General features: G+C 39.9%; 1 long non-coding RNA gene across 1 annotated transcript; it reads left to right on the forward strand.

Annotated features, from left to right (window-relative positions):
* Positions 1 to 8,233: 8,233 nt before the first annotated feature.
* LOC120302920 lies at positions 8,234 to 19,043 on the forward strand. The gene is made up of 3 exons (XR_005555280.1): positions 8,234 to 8,337; positions 16,720 to 16,891; positions 18,752 to 19,043. It is a non-coding gene; the product is annotated as an uncharacterized LOC120302920 (long non-coding RNA).
* The last annotated feature ends 1,587 nt before the right edge of the window (positions 19,044 to 20,630 follow it).

Here is a 20,630-nt window from a genome sequence, read left to right on the forward strand (position 1 = left end):
AAGCAGACGTGCTTTTACTCAGTCTTAGCTGGAGACAGTATCATGTTTTCTTCCACAGAAAGAGAATTCCTTCCCTTCTACAAGAATGATGAGGCAAGATGGAAGAAGTGACCTAGAAAGCTTCAGATACTGCCCTACCTGAATCTCTTAAATTCCAATGAGAAGTATGAAGTATCTAAAACTAGCTCTGATGATGTTACCTAGTTTGGTAATGAAACATCTGAAAGAAAACAACCAAGCTCAGAAAGCACCAAGAACCTTATAGTGCCTTACAGGCCCACAAAGATATTTTTAGGATATCCCCATGACTGGAGCAATTATATTTAAAACACATTTTATCCTATGCACCCAGGAAACTCTGACCTTCATTTAAATCAGTGCTGATTTGGGCCTTTCAGACAATCTGTGAAATACCACAGGTTTACATCTAGAGCCCAATTGGTGGCTCAGTGGCTTAAAGACAGTGGAGAAGGTCTGTACTCCAGTGGTTTAAGTCCCAGCACCATGTGACAGAGTAAGCGCCCTGTCACTTGCCTCAGCTTCTGCCAACCTAGCAGTACCTAGCAGAAATAGGTACCACTTGGTGGGGAAAAGAGGTGCTTTAAACTGTAGTATGAATTCAAGCAGTGCCAGACCTGCCCAAACACAAGGTGATATTGATGGTGGGGAAAGCCCTGTGTGATGCTGCAGAATGCCATCAAGCCTTCTGAGTATGAAGCTAGTTTACCCCCTGTGGTGCACTCTGGATTGCACACAAGCATTAACTGAACAGATTAGCAACCATCAGCAGTCACACAACTACTTTGTCTGAACTCTACGGTCTCCTGGCTAATGTAACATCACCATATTTTAAATAAATAAGTACATCTAGAAACCAATAGCTTATGATATCCTAGAATAGTGAATATTACTACCATGGTTAAGTTTACTTCTTTTTAGCATGGATGTAAAATAGCAGAATAATCATATGAAAGAGCAGGAGCAAAGATTCCACAACTATTTTTAGTGCCCCAAGTTCTATTGCTCCTCTCCAACATAACTTTCAATCTGGTCTTCTTTCTTTGAAAATAAGAAGTAACTCTTCTGGTTTAGATCAGGTCTGCACACCATATGGTCCATGGGCTTTATGTTGCTTGCCAAGCAAGCTCTGTGCTTGCTTGCCAGAGTTTTTTAAAAATTCAATAAATTCACCGCCACTAAACATCACTGCCATCAGGAAGGATCCACTGACCAATGCCAAGTGCCTCCAACGCCTCCAGGCCTCACCAATACTGCCAGCTCCATTGTTGCTGCTGCTGCTGCTTCACCAGCTGCTGAACAGCTGATCAGTACCCCAGCTATTTCTTTATGGCCCACAATTATTTTTAATTTATCAGTCTGGCCTTTTTCCTCTACAAACTGCACAGGTCTGATGTAGATCATGGAAAAAGTGACAAGAACGCTATTGTATAGTAATAGTAATAGTAGTAAAGTTGGAAGGGACCTTGGAGGTCATCTAGTCCAACCCCCTGCTCGGGCAGGAAACCCTACACCATTTCGGACAAATGGCTGTCCAGTCTCTTCTTAAAAACTTCCAGTGTTGGAGCATTTACTGCTTCTGGAGGCAAGCTGTTCCACTGATTAATTGTTCTCACTGTCAGGAAGTTTCTCCTTAGTTCTAGGTTGCTTCTCTCCTTGATGAGTTTCCACCAGTTGCTTCTTGTCCTGCCTTCAGGTGCTTTGGAAAATAGCTTAATTCCCTCTTCTTTATGGCAGCCCCTGAGATATTGGAATACTTCTATCATGTCCCCCCTTGTCCTTCTCTTCGTTAAACTAGACATACCCAATTCTCGCAACCGTTCCTTATATGTTTTAGCCTCCAGTCCCCTAAGCATCTTTGTTGCTCTTCTCTGTACTCTTTCTAGAGTCTCAACATCTTTTTTACATCGTGGTGACCAAAACTGGATGCAGTATTCCAAGTGTGGCCTTACCAAGGCATTGAAGAGTGGTATTAATACTTCAAGTGATCTTGATTCTATCCCTCTGTTAATGCAGCCTAGCACTGTGTTGGCCTTTTGGCAGCTGCAGCACACTGCTGGCTCATATTTAGGTGATTGTCTACTAAGACTCCGAGGTCCCTCTCACAGTTACTACTATTGAGCATGGTGCCACCTATGCTGTACTTGTGCATTTGGTTTTTCTTGCCTAAATGTAGAACCTTGCTTTTTTCACCATTGAATTTCATTTTGTTAGTTAGGGCCCAGTGTTCAAGTCTGTCCAGATCCTTCTGTACCTGAAGCCTATCTTCTGGAGTGTTGGCTATTCCTGCCAGCTTGGTGTCATCTGCAAATTTGATGAGTTCCCCATCTATCCCTTCATCCAAATCGTTGATGAAGATGTTGAAGAGTACTGGGCACAGAACAGAGCCCTGGGGCACCCCACTACACACTTCCCTCCATATAGATGCAGTTCCATTGAGGACCACTCGCTGAGTACGGCCGGTCAGCCAGCTACGGATCCATCTGGTGGTGGTTCTGTCTACCCCACATTTTTCTATCTGCAGCTGATTACATATTCCTCCATTCCTGGATTTCAAGGGAAGCAGGATTAAACAAAAAATGTCTCAATCTCTGGCACTGAGATTCAAGGAGGAACTATATTTTTTAAATTAAAGGCAGCATATAATTTCTAATTGCAAATTATAGCAGCAGAGCAAGGATATCCACTACATTGTTATGACTCTAATTAGGAATGCAAATCCATTTCATCTCTGCCTTAGTTAACAACTTGTAATTATACATTATATATTACATTAGGGACTATATCCAATATTACAAGAGTGGACTTTTGCTTGCTCAACAAGGTTTCCTATCTCACCTTTTTTTTTTCCTTCCCAAATCTGCTTTACAAATCTAACTAGTGCTGTACTAATCTGCCTTACAGCTTCTTCAATCTATAGATTCTTAGGAATGCTTTTTTTTTAAGTGGTTTTATTGCTGGATATGTCAGAGAATATGGCATATCCATATCCATATTCTCTGGCATATCCAGAGCTGGTGGCTCTGGTTTCTGCCATATATTTTTCTATAATTCTGAAATCATCCTGACTTTCCAAACAGAACATATATGGCCAATAGGAGGATTTCCTGTTTGACACAGTCCTTGGGGTTCAATTTGGTTGTAGTATGGGAAACCAGAAGGCTAGAGACATCTGGAGAGATGATTAAACAAAGAAAGATAGGACAGATACACAAATTTCTGGGCCACCATGTCATATCATGGTCCACCTAAGACTTTCATTAAACTGGGAGGAAATGAAATTCAATTAACTGGCAGCAAATGGGCAGGAGAACTTCTTTGACCACCAAATGATGGAGATGTGACCAGAAGATAAAAGGGAAAGAAACAATTCCATTAATAAATGATATTCTGGCACATAAAATCTGCTTTGGATAGAATGCTAGTTTTGAACATGCTAGAGAATGTATACTATGCTAGAAGCAAACCCTCCCCCCCACTTCAAAAACATTATGACATGGGTGAATGTTAAAAATAAAAGATAAGTATAAATATTTTACCTTTAAAAACTAGTGATGTTTGATTAGATAAAGACAAACCTCATGGAGTACTGGATTTTGAATAAACACTATATGAAGAGTATTGACACTTTTGAACTTTGGTGTTAGAAAAGATTCCTGAGAATACAATGGACAGCCAAAGAAACAAACAAAATGGATAATCAAGCAAATCAATCCAGAATTCTCCTACATGGCAAAAAGTATCCTATTTCATGTATCCTACTTTATGTGAAGAACCAGCTTTCTAATAAAAGTGGAAGAAAAGAAAAGATGACAAGAAGCAAGGTAGACAGACTCAGTTACAGTGGTGATGAGTTTGAAGTAATGGGTGATTGAAAGACCTGGAAGACTAGGTTAGGGACCAATCATCCTGAAGAAAATCTATGCGGTCACTAGGAGTTGACACCATCTTGATGACACATAATTAATAGAATAAGACACAGAAGACAGTGGATCAGAAAGAGTCTGGTTAATCTTTTCCAAATAACCAATGGTATCAAAAGGCATAAACATTTGTAAGCTCACCTTTTTGGAAGTGATTTGCAGCCCATGAAAGCTTATGCTTATAAAAAAATATTATTCACAAAAATGCTAGCAGACTCCTGATGTTTTGTTACTATTGACCAACATGGCTCTCTTCCTTAAAGGCCCACCAGAAGACAATAGATAGGCTCGTAGATAGAAAAATATTAATCTCATGTAAAATCAAAATGACTATAGTTCATGTACAAACTGTTATCAAATATTTAGACTGATCTTTTGACAAAAGCTGTTTCCCCAAGTGTGAATACAATAAAAGTTATTTATTTTAAACATTGGCTTTTAAGGAAAAACTTTCCCAAGGCATCTTATAATTTAAAAAAAATGACTACAGTGTCTCAAAGAAATGTGAAACAAGATCAGCAAATTAAGGACTGAAATGGCACATACAAAAGGTTTCCTTAAGCTTTCCTTCCATAAGCATGGAAAGCTGATGCTTCTTTTCAGGGGAAGCAAAAAATGAAGGGATAGAACTAAGTATTTTGGAAGATGTTTCCTATAGAGTGTCTGGCTGAGAGGAACATTCTATGTAACATACTGTATTGCATTTCCTACTGTCCATTCTTACAGACTGATAGAATTCACTCTCCGTATGTATCGCTCATGCTAAATAATAAAACAATACTGTGAGAGTGAAATGTTACACTAAAACTGAGGGAATCTAGACCAAAATTCACTCTTGATCATAGAATCCGAGAGGACCCAGATGCCATTGTGGCAGACCATTAAGTCCAACCTCCTGCTCAGTGCAGAAATCCATACGAAAGCATCTGTCCCGCCTCATCCAATGAGTGGAGCATAAGAACTTAAGTGGTGCCTGCTGGATCAAAGCCCTGGCCCATCTAGCCCAACAGTCTGTTCTCACAGCGGTCAATTGATTGCATGAGGAAACCCTCTAGTCTCCCAGCAGATGGTCTTCAGAGGCAGTATCACTGCCATCAAGGTTCATCACCCTGTTCCATAATTAATACCTGCTTTTATTGAAGTACTTAAATTCCACTGGAATTCGCCTTTCTGTAACGTAGGATTTATTTCATGGCCTGCAGTCTGGGACAATTGAAAATAGAGCAGTCTTCTTTTATGTAACACCCCTTAGTGCTATCATACCCTTGGGTATACTTTGCCCAGCTAAATATGCCCATTCCAACAATTTCTCCTTGGAAGGTTTACAGTCTTCGGATCATCCTCACTGCCTTCCCCCCATCTATTCCACTTTTTTCGTATCTTTAGTAATATCTAGGTGGGATCTGACCAATGCAAAATGAAGTGCCATACTTCTCTTAGTGCAGTCTAAAATTGCATTTCCTGTATAGCAATCACGTTTCACAACTGACTGATATTCAATGAGATCAATTCTTCCAAGATTATTTTTCACACATACTATTGCCAACCCAGGTATCCTGCATCTTCTAACAGTGTTTTGGACCTTGTTTTTCTCAGTGAATAATTTTGCATTAGTCTCAATTACATATTCTTTTTATGTTCACCAATCTTCTCTAATCTAGCAAGGACATTTCAATGTTGCATCAGTCTTCTAAACTATTTACTATCTTATCCAGTTTTATGTCATCTGAAGATCTGCTAAGCATTCCTTCCACCTCTTCATCCAAATCATTAATAAAAATGTTGAAGACCAATGGCCCCAGGACCCCAAATAGAGGAACCTTACTAGTGCCGGCATGATACTCACTAGCCCTGCCCTGTTCTTGCGTGATGTAGCAACTTGTATGTGCACCCCGCGGTGCAGCAGCGGCCATTTTTGCACCTTGCAGCACGGTGGCCCATTTTTGTGCCCCTGGGTTTTGCGTGCCAGAGGCGGCACTCAGAGGTGCCTCCCTGCCTCTCTGAGGGCACCACAATGCTGATGCAGCCCTGGCACTTTACAATAAATAAATGGGTTTTGGCTTGCGGTTTGGGCACTCGGTCTCTAAAAGGTTCGCCATCACTGTTCTGGTCCATGGAAAAACCCCTCTCCACAGATCCAATCCCTGGTTCCCAAAAGGTTGGGGACTTCTGCTCTAAGGGTTTATACTAAACATGCTATTCTTCCACACTGATTCAGAAGCATGGAAGGCTCTCAAATATTGAAGGCTGTGGTGGCACCGTGGCTAGAATGCAGTATTGCAGTCTGACTCTGCCGACTGCTAGGAGTTCGATCCTGAGTTGCTCAAAGTTGACTCAACCTTCCATCCTTCCGAGATCAGTAAAATGAAGACCCAGATTGTTAAGGGGAATTATGCTGACTCGGTAAACCGCTTAGAGAGGGCTGTAAAGCACTGTGAAGCAGTATATAAGTCTAAGTGCTATTGCTATTGCTAATTCCCCTAGCTTGTCACCCTTCAGATATATTGCATCCCCAACCATCATGGCCATTGTAATGAAGTGAGTTAATGAAAAATAATCAGGCAACAAGAAAAAAAATCCGTAGATTTTGCAAGCTTAATTTGACCTGAGTTTCTCTTATCAGGTTCTATTTCCAGTATAACCTGATTGTGAAAGTCAAGGAATCTCTAAAATAAAAGGAGGAGCCCTGTCTCCATCATTCTTTCCATCTCTCTACACAGAATTCATGTGAAGATTCATGCAAAAGAGGCTGCTTAAGACACATCAGAAACACACCTGAAAACATTCTGCCCATGGTTCTTCTGTCTCTTCATGTGGCATTATTAGAAGGACCAGAAATAGCTAAATGGGAGGATGTTTCATCAAATATCTTTACTTATTTCAATGTATGCTACTCATGTCTTTTCAACATGTTTCCTGTGCTTAGGATTCATAGCAATGAGACTTGGTGGGTTGTTCCCTTGATTACCTATCAAGAAAGGAGAGAACCTATTAATCTTGTGCATGCAGTGCATACAATGCTTCAACAGGGACTTTTAAGCAGACTTGTACATTCTTTCTTGCTTTTCCAAGATGAATGCTATCACTCAGGCCATCATCAGTCTCAGGACACAAGGGCTTCCTAAACTGGTATGGTCTGAAGTCATGCTAAAAAAAAAAAGGTGGTTAGCCATCTAAATTTCACACACTATCACTAACATACTTCCATCAATGATATTTTGGTAAATTTAAGTGGGTATGCTAAGTGATGGTTGCTGTTATCATTTCCCATGGTACCCTTAAGTGGCTAAATGTTAAGCTCTCTAGTGGTATTGTTCGAAGTACAAATGATTGCACAAAAATACGATGAAACTTACAGTGAAACACGCTACTATCAGGTATACCTAGAGTTGATTTTCAAACCAAAGTTATGAATCTGCAATGCTTTCTATTCCTGACGTTTGTAATCAGGATCAGTTCTAATGCATTGAGCCACTTTGTGGAAGTCAGTGGCATAAATAGGGCAAAAGAAAGTGCATGCTTGAAATCAAAGGATGCAGCTATACTATAACTACATACAAACTCCATTAGCTACCGCAGCTATATGCAAAAAAAAAAAACTGGAAAGAGTAGAGAATATTATGTGATAGATTTTTCACAGAATTGCTATCCCAGAATTCTCTGAGAAAGGTGAATTTATTGTTGATGCAGAGAAACCCTTAATGATTCCCATCTTTTTAAAGATTGCAAATACTGAAAAATAACCATTAAGTGGGAGGGAGGAAGGGAGGGAGGGAGGGAGGAAGGAAGGAAGGAAGGAAGGAAGGAAGGAAGGAAGGAAGGAAGGAAGGAAGGAAGGAAGGAAGGAAGGAAGGAAGGAAGGAAGGAAGGAAGTCTTTTTTTCAGTGACAAATTTAAGAATGGAAACATTAATCTCTGTTGGGCCAAGCTCTCTATTAAAATATTAGTCTAATATTAGTTTGCAAGTTTCATTTTGTTCTTATCAATCTTTCCCCTCTCCCCCCCCCTTTTTGTTGGCATCTCATTAGACCCCATTAGTCAGTACTTGTTACAGTTCATTTAGGAAGGGGAAAAAAATCATTAAACACATGTCACTTCAAAACTCTGTGACATAACATGAAATTGAAATGACCTTCGTTCAAACACGGCACAGTGCTGAACTAAAGAGTACTCCTGAATTCTAAAAATGTAACTTAGACTGATAATCACATTCCAACATGCCAAGGCAGTGAGCAATAGGATACACGGTATTTGAGGCCAAGCCTTCTGCAAATGTGAACCACAACAAGGAGATTCAAGGTCAATAAAATGTTCATCATAAGCCTGAACAGAAAAGGGGAGGATGGGCTAAAGAGAAAACTGCACTGCATAAAAGCAAGAATGTAACCTAAACAAGGTGAGGATTTCCTTTAAGACAGGTTTATAGGCTGCAATTTTAAGATTGTTTTATTGCTGTTTATTGTTCTTTTATTATTACATTTAAAAATAACTCTTTCTCTGAAGAGCTAAAAGTAGTGGTTATAGTTGTTTTTTATTAATTCCCACAATAATCCTATGCACTGGACTAAATTCAAAATAGTAGTTTCCTTCCTTCCTTCCTTCCTTCCTTCCTTCCTTCCTTCCTTCCTTCCTTCCTTCCTAAAATTGAACTGATTCAAATTCTGCAGTCTGTGTTTCAATATTCTAGCCATCAACAACTATGTTGTTGATTTTTGGAATACTTTTAATGTAGACTGCTTTGAGAACTAGAAAATGGGAAAAGATGGTGCATAGCTTTAAACAAGCAAATAAATCCAAAACCAGCACTTTGTTGATGGCTAGAGTAATAGCTAATTGCTTGTTTAGAGTAATGTTACTTCCAGTCTGTAACCTTTAGCACTATAGGCCTACATTTTTTTCTCAGTAAGCTGGAAATGAAAACAATAGCACAGAATTTAAGGGCAAGATCCTTGCATCCAAAGATCTTTTAGATCCTATCTAATCTAAACTAACTATTTTGATAGTTTGCCCATTTTATGGCTTCCTGTTCAGTGTGGTATGGGAATAATGATGAATTGTCTCTTAATTGTCCCTTGTTAGTTAGCTTGTGTTCCCTGCTGGGCAGGTGTTAATTATGTCACCCTTTGCATTATTTGTTTTATGTTCCTTTTATAGCAAAATGAGGTCATAAATGATTAACTTGCACATAAGCAATTAACCCTGACTTGTAGAATCATCTGCCTATAGAATTACATAATTGGGGAAAAGACATGTCTCCTGGCTAAAGCTAAACTTGATTAGGTAAATCATATATATATATATTGCACCCCAGTCCGTTAAATATGAAAATACTATACTGGTGCCTGGTACAATGTTTATTTATTTCTGTAATGGGTTAAATGTATTAAATATAAAATATATTAGTACAATATTTTGGAATATTATATATTAGCCAGGATTGACAAAGAGGCAGGTGAGAAAGGCATGAGCCAGATTCCACCTCCTGTTGAACAAAAATTATTTGTTGTATTTGCCTATATCAGGGATGTCAGACTGATTTGCCTATATCAGGGGTGTCAAGCCAGATGCATCATGCCGAAACTGCACCCAAACCATTGCTGGCAATAGATAAAATTATTATTATTAATATTAATAATAATAATAAAGCTGGAGGGGACCTTGGAGGTCATCAAGTCCAACCCCTGCTCGGGCAGGTAACCCTATACCATTTCAGACAAATGGCTGTCCAGTCTCTTCTTAAAAACTTCCAGTGTTGGAGCATTCACCGCTTCTGGAGGCAGGTTGTTCCACTGGTAATTGTTCTAACTGTCAGGAAGTTTCTCCTTAGTTCTAGGTTGCTTCTCTCCTTGTTAGTTTCCATCCATTGCTTCTGTCCTGCCTTCAGGCGCTTTGGAAAATAGCTTGACTCCCTCTTCTTTGTGGCAGCCCCTGAGATATTGGAACACTGCTATCATGTCCCCCCGGGTCCTTCTCTTCATTAAACTAGACATACCCAATTCTCGCAACCGTTCCTTATATGTTTTAGCCTCCAGTCCCCTAATCATCTTTGTTGCTCTTCTCTGTACTCTTTCTAGAGTCTCAACATCTTTTTTACATCGTGGTGCCCAAAACTGGATGCAGTATTCCAAGTGTGGCCTTACCAAGGCATTGTAAAGTGGTATTAACACTTCACTGATCTTGATTCTATCCCTCTGCTAATGCAGCCTAGCACTGTGTTGGCTTTTTTGGCAGCTGCAGCACACTGCTGGCTCATATTTAAATGATTGTCCACTAGGACTCCGAGATCCCTCTCATAGTTACTACTATTGAGCAAGGTACCCCCTATACTATACCTGTACATTTGGTTTTTCTTGCCTAAATGTAGAACCTTGCTTTTTTTCACCATTGAATTTCATTTTGTTAGATAGCGCCCAGTGTTCAAGTCTGTCCAGATCCTTCTGTATCTGAAGCCTGTCTTCTGGAGTGTTGGCTATTCCTGCCAGCTTGGTGTCATCTGCAAATTTGATGGGTTCCCTATCTATCCCCTCATCCAAATCGTTGATGAAGATGTTGAAGAGCACTGGGCCCAGAACAGAGCCCTGGGGCACCCCACTACACACTTCCCTCCATGTAGATGTGGTTCTGTTGAGGACCGCACGCTGAGTACGGCTGGTCAGCCAGCTACGGATCCATCTGCTGGTGACGCTATCTAACCCACATTTTTCTATCTTATCAAGTAGTAGGTCGTGATCTATTTTGTCAAATGCCTTACTGAAGTCCAAGTAAATTATATCCACAGCATTCCTTTGGTCCACTAATTTTGTCACTTGGTCAAAGAATGCAATAAGATATGTCTGGCATGATCTGTTTTTGACAAACCCGTGTTGTCAAAACGTCACGACACGTCATGTAATGTTGCAAGTTTGACATCCCTAGCTTATATAAACAGCCCTTAGAGTCAACAGGCAAGTTCTCTGAAAATGAAGAAACATCCCATATCTGAAGCAGCAGCTGAGTTTAGTATAAATCTACAGCAGGACTGCATTTTCAATTACAGTGGGGAAAAACAGCAATGAATATTCCACTTACGTATTTGGATACAATGCTCACACAATCCCCTTGTTAGGAGGTGCACAAAGGTTAGTCTGTTGAAGAGAAAGAAATAGGAGCTGAAGCACAGGAAAAATTACTGTAGGAAAAAATTGATCAGAGAAAGAGAATGACTGCTGTTGAGGTAGAGAAAGAGATGGAGATGGGAGGGTGATTGAGAGCTAGGAGAGTGAAAGCAACAGAAGAAGGAAAGCCAAACAATATCATCCCTTTGAGGTAGTCCAGATGGGAAACTAAAACCATGAGTACTACCGTGTTTCCCCCAAAATAAGACCCGGGTTTTTTTGTTTGTTTGTTTGTTTGTTTCTTGGACAAAACACCCATTAGGTCTTATTTTGGGGGGATGTCTTATTTTACAGCTGCCCACTCCTTCCCTCCCAATCTTCTTACCTGCAGCCACAATGACTTACAGGGCTTTTTGTCCAGATGGAGAAATGACGGAGACTGGAACCTTCATCTACTTGCAAATGGGGTGCTTTGAAATGGAGCAATTAGCTTGGAAATGGAGCGATTTGCTCCATTTCCAATTGCCTCATGGGTGCCCAAACACTTTTCGCCCAGAGGGAGACTGGAAGCTTTATCTGCTTGTTTGCAAATGGGAAAAAAGTACGTGGCGCAGCCAGGCAGAGGCAAAGGGGGGGGGGGAAGGCAAGAGATCCCAATGCCCCACCCACTCCATTCCAATGTCTCTTGACTTGCCCACAGCCATGCTGGGATCGCCTGCCTCCCCCCATGCCTCTGCCTGCTGCCGGTGCTGCTGCGTAAGCCTCCCGCAAGCCTCTTATGAGCCAGGCAGCTGCGCAGCACATCTGGATCACCTGCCTCCCCCCTGTCTCTGCCTCCGTGGTCAGATGTATCTGCGCTGTGCCAAGGGGCCAGTGGGATGCAGCTGCTGCCGGATACCATCGGCCCCCATGTGCTCGCCGCCTCTTGTACTGGCCACGCCCATTCCCCCTCAGGCTTATTTTGGGAGTATGGTTTATATTAGGCCCACCTCAAAAAATCAGTCTATTTTTGAGGGGGGTCTTATTTTGGGGGAAACACGGTAATATGAACTTTATGGTAGGTAACAGAAATGAAATCTTGTAAGTCTGAAAGCAGTTCTTCCTCCTTCCCCTGCCTTTACATTCCAGAGAACTAGGGAAGGTCCCTTCTGAGATGCTTTCTCTACTTCTGTTGCTTCTGTGGGCTGCGATATCACTTATCTGACCATTGCCCTGGCTGTGGCTTTTCCTCCTTTTCCTCCCAAGGTTCTTCTCACATCCCAGTACACATAGTAAAGAAACGTCATGGCAAAGGGCGCAAGGCAAATAGGAGGAGGGGAATGCATAGGAAACGGGAATCCTGGCAAAGAAGAAGTGGGGGGAAAGAGATTTAGGGAACAAAGGGGAGTTTGAAGGCAAAGCTACTGAAAGAAAGTTGAAGACAAAAGGAGGACACATTCTCGACACATTATATGAAGCAAGGAACTTTCCTCTCCATCGGGGTGACAAGGAGATACAACCTAGGAGCATAGCAAAACAGGAGTTTTAGTTGGCAGGACAGCAGCTAACAGAGCAGCCAGCGGGGGAATTGCTTAGCTGAAAGGAACCAAGGCAAGCAGTAGAAATGTTAGAGGAAGAACAAAAGTCAAGCCGTAGAGAGGCCTACCGGCAAGAAAACACATGTTTCTGACAGAAAGAGAGAGAAGGCATGTGGGTTGTTTACCAAGGAGAGATGAACTTTTTCAACATGTATTGTTTCTTTACCACACTGAGAGAAGCCAACTGCAAAGATAAGGGAGGGAGGGAGGGAGGGAGGGATAGAGAAAGAGAGAGAGAGAGAGAGAGAGTGAAAGAGAGAGAGAGAGAGAGAGAGAGAGAGAGAGAGAGAATATGAATGCTCAGTCACAAGATCCTTTACTGACAGCCCTACCCAGAGAGAGAAGAATGAGATTCCCTCCCCCAATTCCCAATCAGAGTTACTGCTAAAGAGCTTGAAGACAATTCCCCCATAATTGTTCTGATTCAATTCTTTGATTTCTGTACAGCAGTTTGAACACATTTTTATTTGGTTTTCCTTAATTATTTTCCTTAAATCGCCCAAACTGTCTGGAGATGCACAGTTCCCAGAAAAACTAAGTAGAAGTAAGGGAAAGTCTAGCTCAATTCTTGGCGAAAACATCTCCAGATTCGGTCGCTGATTTTAAAAGGTGTCTCTGTGTTTGAACTACACTTGTAGATAACCAAAACATTTAAATACTGTGTTAGTAATAACGTATTTTGCCAATCTGAAGCTGCTGTTGTAACAAATCCATTCCTTGTGAAAGTATTAGTTTTTAACAATTTTAAGAAAAGTAGAATAGAAAGAGAAATAACCAAAATGGAATGCATCAGAAGTTGTGGATATGATGTTCAGGTTGTCTTCTGAAGAAATTTATTTTTTTCTTACCTGACACCTGCAATCAGGGAAAAATAGTGTCTGGGTCAGCAAGTCTAACAGCCTCCCTTACTTTCAGCAAGATTTCTTTTTTCCTTAGCTAGGCTGAACTGATGGAAGTTTTATGAGTAGTCAGCCCATCCTTTGCTTTTCTACAACTATTATTCACACACATGGGCTGGGAAGGAGAAGAAAAGAGTAAATAGATAAAACTAAAGAAGCCCTCAAGTCTAGCTTGGTTCCTGCTGACACATCTGTGAACTTTTCTTGGCTGTGGTATAGAAATATATTGTCACTGCCTTCTTGCAGGATTTCTTCCAAACTTCTCAGTCTAGTCAACAACCCTGGTTGGTTTTCCTGTTGGTTTCCCATCTAAATATTAGCTAGAGTTGACCCTGTCTCATCAAATCAGTCAAGGTCAGCTAGATGTTGCCATCTTTGGAGATATATGGAGCCATGCTTATTTTAAAGCCCCAGGAAAATTCCAACAAAACATTGACTCACAAGTAAGAGCAAATTCTTTCATTTTTTTAAAGAGTGTTTTCTTTTTTAAGAATTGCAAAATAAGAAGGGTGCACACCTTTAGCTCAAGCAATTGCTTTTTTTCTGAGCCGAGCTAACTATTAAAAACATTTGAGAATTCTTAGCCACCCTAAACTGCCACATACTGCTCATGCTGTAGTCTTGAAAAAGATTTGGGGGAAATACTTGCCATACTTTCCCTGTAACTGGTAACATAAGAATTGAGATCAGTTTGATCTAGTGCAGGCATGTCAAACTCCCAATATCACGTGACGTTGCCCAATGTATCAGGCCAGTTTTGCCATTGCCAGCAATGGGGTGGGCACAGTTTCCACGTGACGCATCCAGCCCGCGGGCCAGCAGTTTGACACCCCTGATCTAGTGGTTAAGGTACCAGACTAGAAAGGAGGAGACCATGAGTTCAAGTCCCGCCTTAGCTATGAAAACCAGCTGGGTGACCTTGGGCCAATCACTCTGTCTCAACCCAACCCATCCCATCTCACAGTGTTGTTGTTGTGCAGAAAATAGAAGGTGGAAAATGTGTTGGATATGGGGGTGGTTTGTAAATAATAAAGGCAGGATACCAATAAATACATAAAACTGTTTTCCAATACTGCTGCTACAAATTACGACAATGATATGGATTACTGTGCCATCATTGAAAACAGTGAGCTGTCAGTATTCTCTCTCAAGAAAGTATTTGGCTCTATCAAATGTTATAACTGTTCATGTTGTATAACTACATCAATCAAACAAGAGTAGAAATACTTGGAACAAAAAGTCAGTTTCTCTTCTTCTCCCCTTCTGCCTTGTGACTACAGAAAACTTATTTTATACTTTGCCAACTTTCTCTTATCTGCTGGGTTTGGTTTGCATTATCGATTACCTTATTGGAAAAAATAATACCCAAAATATTGTTATTAAAATACTAGTTCCTTAAGTCCCCCAAACTATAGAAGTTATTTATCAGAAAGATAAATTCATTTTATACATATTTTTCATGGAATAAAATTATATTATCAAGCCTGTTATTCTCAAGCAGTGCAATAAAAATTAATTCTGCTACCTTTTCTAATTGATCAGATTCTTTATCTGGGTATCTGTTAGAAGCATTGAATATACAGAGAATGCCATATGTACTGTTGGACTTCCTCTTTCATTATTTGGCTTCTCAAGCTCATCTTGAGAAGTGGTGGGATTCAGCCAGTTCGCACCACTTCAGCAGAACAGGTAGCTAATTTTTTGTTGCCCAGGCCCAGAATGGACTTCCGGAAGCGGCATCCACATAGAGAACCGGTTGTTCACATACTTGAATCCCACCACTGTATAATACCATACGTTGAGCATGGACATCTGCAGAGGAAATGCCTACACACATCTAGCCACTCTTACCTGTAGGCATCCAGAGAAACTTTGCAGAAAGCCTACAGAGGCTTCTTCAATTTAGACATAGAAATGTGTGAGGGAAGTCAAGCAACATTGGCTTAAATTGAATTTTATCAGTTATTTTTATACTGTGCTGATGTGAGACCACCTTGGAAAACTATGTCCAATTTTGGTCACCACAATGCAAAAAAGATGTTGAGACTCTTAAAAAAGTGCAGAGCAGAGCAACAAAGATGATAAGGAGTCTGGAGGCTAAACCATATGATGAATGATTGAGGGAACTATGTTTAGTCTAACCAAGAGAAGGACTAGGGGTGATATGGTAGCAATTTTCCAATACTTGGGGGGCTGCCACAGAGAAGAAGCAGTTGACCTATTCTCCAAAGCACTTGATGACAGGACAAGAAGTAACGGGTAGAAGTTCATTAATGAGACATCCAAATTAGAACTAAGAAAAAAATTTCCTGACAGTGAGAACAATTAATCAGTGGAATGGCTTACCTTCAAAAGTTTTTGGTGCTCCAAAACTGGAGATATTAAGAAGAGACTGGACAGCCATTTGTCCTGGATGGTACAGGGCAGTGGTGTGATTCAGCCAGTTCACACCACTTCGGCAGAACTGGTACCTAATTTTTTGTTGTCCAGGCCCAGGATGGACTTCCGGAAATGGCATCCACACAGAGAACCGGTTGTTCACATATTTGAATCCCTCCACTGGTACAGGGTCTCCTGCTTGAGCAGGGTATTGGATTAGAAGACCTCCAAAATCCCATTCAACCCTATTATTCTATATTCTATATTTTTTTGTAAAAAATGGGGTTTGTAGCCCTGTGAGGGAAATTTTAGTGGTGCAGTATAACAGCCTTCTTCAAGTGGTGCACTCCAGATGTATTGGAATTGCAAGCCCTATAGTTGCTTTTCCAAAACATCTGGAGAATATAAAATTGGGGAAGGCTAGTTTAAATCCATAATCTCTCATGAGCTTTGTGAAATCACTAGAAAACCAGCTGAAGGCAATGGTCCCATAGGATGCCTAAATAACACGAGAAAGCAGCTGGTCTTCAATGCATACGGCAGAAATATGTGATTAGATACAATATCATTTTTATCATCATCTTTTTCCTAACTTTTCCCTGGTTTTTTTTTCTAAAGAACAATGCACAGTACAAAAAAAAAAAAGATTCAAAGAATCCCACTCTGAACTGTTGCCACGATGCAAAAAGATGTATTGCTTAATGCTTACTTTTTCTTAATAATAATTAAATGCATCAAAGTTACAGTTCGAAACTATGAACTGAAAGAGGAAAGCATCACTTGATTTGGATTTGTAGGCACTAATCACTGTTAAATGTTACACCTACAGTGGGCAGATCATTGCTGGGGTTATTTCTTTACTTTGAACATCTGTCCCTTCGCGATCTTCTGGTGTTGAATGGAACATTTCTATCGGTTTTGGTGCTGGAATTGGTAGGTTTGCACAAGTTGAATGTGGCTTCATCGAATTTATCTTCAATCTTAAGATACGATGATTGCAGGTATGTGAAAATAAGTTACGTTGTACTGATTACATTAAGCTGATCCTAGCAGATGCATTGGATGCAACCCTCTCTCTTTTTAATTGCTTGAAAGTGACCTTGCTACTTGCAAGAACTTGATCATTTATAAGAAGTAGCCATCATTAAACTCTAAATCAGTTTCCCCAAATTTGGTGCTCTCCAGATGTTTTTTGACAAGATGTTTCTCTGGTAATATTGGTAAGGACTTTTCGATTGGAATTCTTGTGCACCTGAAAGGCACTAGACTGGAGAAAACTGCTTTAATGCTTTAATTCCAAGCATAGGATCGAAATCTCAAGCATGCTTTTCAAAAGGTAGGCATTTGGGGAAATACATCTGCCCTGGGTTCTGAGCCTTATTCTTGCTAACTACATTCATAATTAATCCTGGATGACAATTACCTGCCTGCTGAAAGTGTCTCTAGTCATGCAACCACTATTCAGTCTATTTAACCATTGCATAGGAAGTGCATGGATGAAAAATGCAAGCAAAAAAACAGGTTTGTCTGTTGTTGAACGGATTCATGTTTGAAAAATCATATATTCTGCAAACCAAGAAAATATAAAAAGAATACCGGGGCCAGCTTTACATGTATAAAACTATTCTTTAAAAAAAAAAGTCTTGGTCTCCCTTGCTATTACAGTTTCTTGCTCAGGCTTTATTCTGGGGATCATGAAAATAGCTCATTTTATTTTAAAGCCACTTAATATTGGAACTTTCAATTAAAATGGTAAATCAAGGATCTGATGCTAACTGAATACAGGGACCTTGGAGGTCTTCTAGTCCAACCCCCTGCTCAAGCAGGAGATCCTATACCTATACCAGTGATGGCAAACCTTTTAGAGACCGAGTGCCCAAACTACAACCCAAAACCACTTATGCATCATCGGGTGCCAGGTGGGTGTGGCCCATTGGATGGGCATGGCTACGGTGGTAATGGCAGACTGGGTGGGACTAAAAAGTTCAATCAATCAATTCCAACTTAAGAAGACCTTTTTTTTCCCCGCGAGAAATTGAAATTGACTGATTGATTGAACTTTTTTTTTTTTTTGGCACACGGCGGCAGAGGCCTAAAGTCAAAAGGTTTTATAAAACCCAGCTGAAGGCCTAGGACTGGTGTGAAGGCACACATGCCCACAGAGAGGGCTCTGAGTGCCGCCCCTGGCACCTGTGCCATAGGTTTGCCACCACTGACTTATACCATCCCAGACAAATGGCTGTCCAATATCTTCTTAAAAACCTTCAGGGATGGAGCATCCATAACTTCTGCTCCATCACTCCATCACTGATTAATTGTTCTAACTTCCTCTCTGTTTTCCTCATAAGTACTGGGAAGAGCACACTATACAAACTCAAGAGAAAGAAATTAAATTAAATTAAATTCTTTAAATTAAAATCTGATATGTCTTTGCTAATCATTTTAACAGTAATGCACCTGTAGTTGTTGTTGATCCTCATCTTCATCATTAACTTGGACATTGCCCCAATTTTAGAAGAAAAAAACCTGCCATAACAGCTGTGTTTTGTATGTAAAGTAGTATTTTTGGTACTTGTTGCTGAATCCATATTTAGTGGTGAGGCAATCTCAGCAGGATGAAAATTAATTCCATTCTTTACTGAAAATTCTGGGAGATAAAATATGCTTGTATTTTTATCTAGTAGAAATAATAAATAGCATTTCCACTAATATCCTATAGGATTCTCCCTCTTTTCAGAGGGAGAAAAAGATATGGTATTGGTCAAGCTCCCCATTACTTATTTTCATGGGTGTTTTAATATTCAACAGGTTATGGCTAGCTCACATTTCTATCCATCATTTTATTTTTATTATTTTTACAGCATCTCTGCACAAAAGCCCTGGTCCTGAGAACTAAAGATGACCTTGGAGCAGGTTCCTAGATGCTACACTGACAAAAACAAATGGAGGCAGGAGAAACGACTGAATGGGGCTAAACTATGAATTTAGCACAATTAACTCAGTTAATTCAATGCCATGGATATGATCACTCCCTGTTTCACATTAAGGTTCCATTTGTCAGTAATGTCTGCTGGAGAATTAAGAAATAGAATAGAATAGAGCTGGAAGGGACCTTGGAGGTCTTCTAGTCCAGCCCCCTGCTCAAGCAGGAGAACCTATACCACCTCAGACAAGTGACTGTCTAGCCTCTTTTTAAGAATCTCCAGTGATGGAACGCCCACGATTTCTGGAGGCAAGCTGTTCCACTGGTTAATTGTCCTCACTGTCAGGAAGTTTCTCCTTAATTCCAGGTTGCTTCTCTCTTTGATCAGTTTCCAACCATTGTTTCTTGTCCTGCCCTCTGGTGCTTTGGTGAATAACGTGACCCCCTCTTCTTTTGTGGCAGCCCCTCAAATACTGGAATACTGCTATTATACTGCTATTTCTTCTTTTCTTTAGACTAGCCAAACCCAAGTCCTGCAGCCATTCTTCGTATGTTTTAGTCTCCAGGCTTTTGTTCATCTTAATTGCTCTTCTCTGAATTTTTTCCAGATTCTCAGCATCTTTTTTGTGATATGGTGACCAAAATTGGCTGCAGTATTCCAGGTGTGGTCTTATTAGGGTTTTATAAAACGGTACTAATACTTTGTGTGTTCTTGATTCTATGCCTCTGTTTATACAACCCAGGATTGTATTAGTTTTTTTGGCTGCTGCTGCACACTGTTGGCTCATGATCAAGTGATCGTCCACTAGGACTCCAAGGTCCCTCTCACAGTTACTGTTTTTAAGCCAGATCTCACCTAATCTGTACTTGTACTTTTGATTTTTCCTTGACAAATTGCCTGTCTTTATATTAGGAATTCGAGATGATGCACATTAAGATGTCTACTTTTTCACAACAATTATTCTTTAAAATGGTTTGAGATTAGAAGAACCTGGAATAAGCTGACCCTTAATCTAAAACATAACACTTTCACAGGGTTAAATGGATCTCTGTTATCGAAGGCCAGGCATTCAAATGTCCAATTATTAATACGTTCTCCTGGTAAATTTCATTTATGGTAAAAAGTAGCATATGGGAGAGAATAGTGTATTTATGTTCCAATAGTAGAGTAAAATGAGTTAATAAAATTTAACTAAAATTATATTACTTGACAGCTGAGGTTCTGGCCATTATCATTTTTGATACACATTTCTCAATACTTTATGCCTATGAAATTAAATTTTATTTTCACATTGTTTATGATACAGACACTTTCCTTTTTGCTGAAGATTTATGAAGTCTTTTCTAAATACCTTTTCAATTTGCCTTCTCTGAGGACTGGCATTTAACAATTACGCTAGCATTTAATTATTATGCTTCAACTTAAAGTTGATGTAGAACATAGATATAAAAGTTCACAATTTATAGTTGTGCAGCTGGGGAAATAAAAGCAAGGCAAATTCCATAACATAATTTCTTCTAAGATTACATGGCAACATCAGTATCTACAAAGCATTCCTTCCAGGAAGGAAGTGAAATAGGAAATAAGAGTTTATAAAGACTGAGAGCCAAACTTGGAAGAGAAATTTACATACTAAACAGTAAAATAGATTCCAAAATAGATTATATTTTCATAATTTGATATAAACTCAGAATTTAAACCCCAGTACTAAAATTCATATTTCAAGTTAAAATAAGTTTCAAGAATAATTGAGAAAAATAAACCTTAAAACTGTTTTTAAATGCACCATTATTATAACCGCATTTTAACTACACTG

Source organism: Crotalus tigris, unplaced genomic scaffold, assembly GCF_016545835.1.
Source record: "Crotalus tigris isolate CLP2741 ecotype Arizona unplaced genomic scaffold, ASM1654583v1 scf7180000024439.5362192, whole genome shotgun sequence".
Classification (NCBI taxonomy): Eukaryota; Metazoa; Chordata; class Lepidosauria; order Squamata; family Viperidae; genus Crotalus; species Crotalus tigris.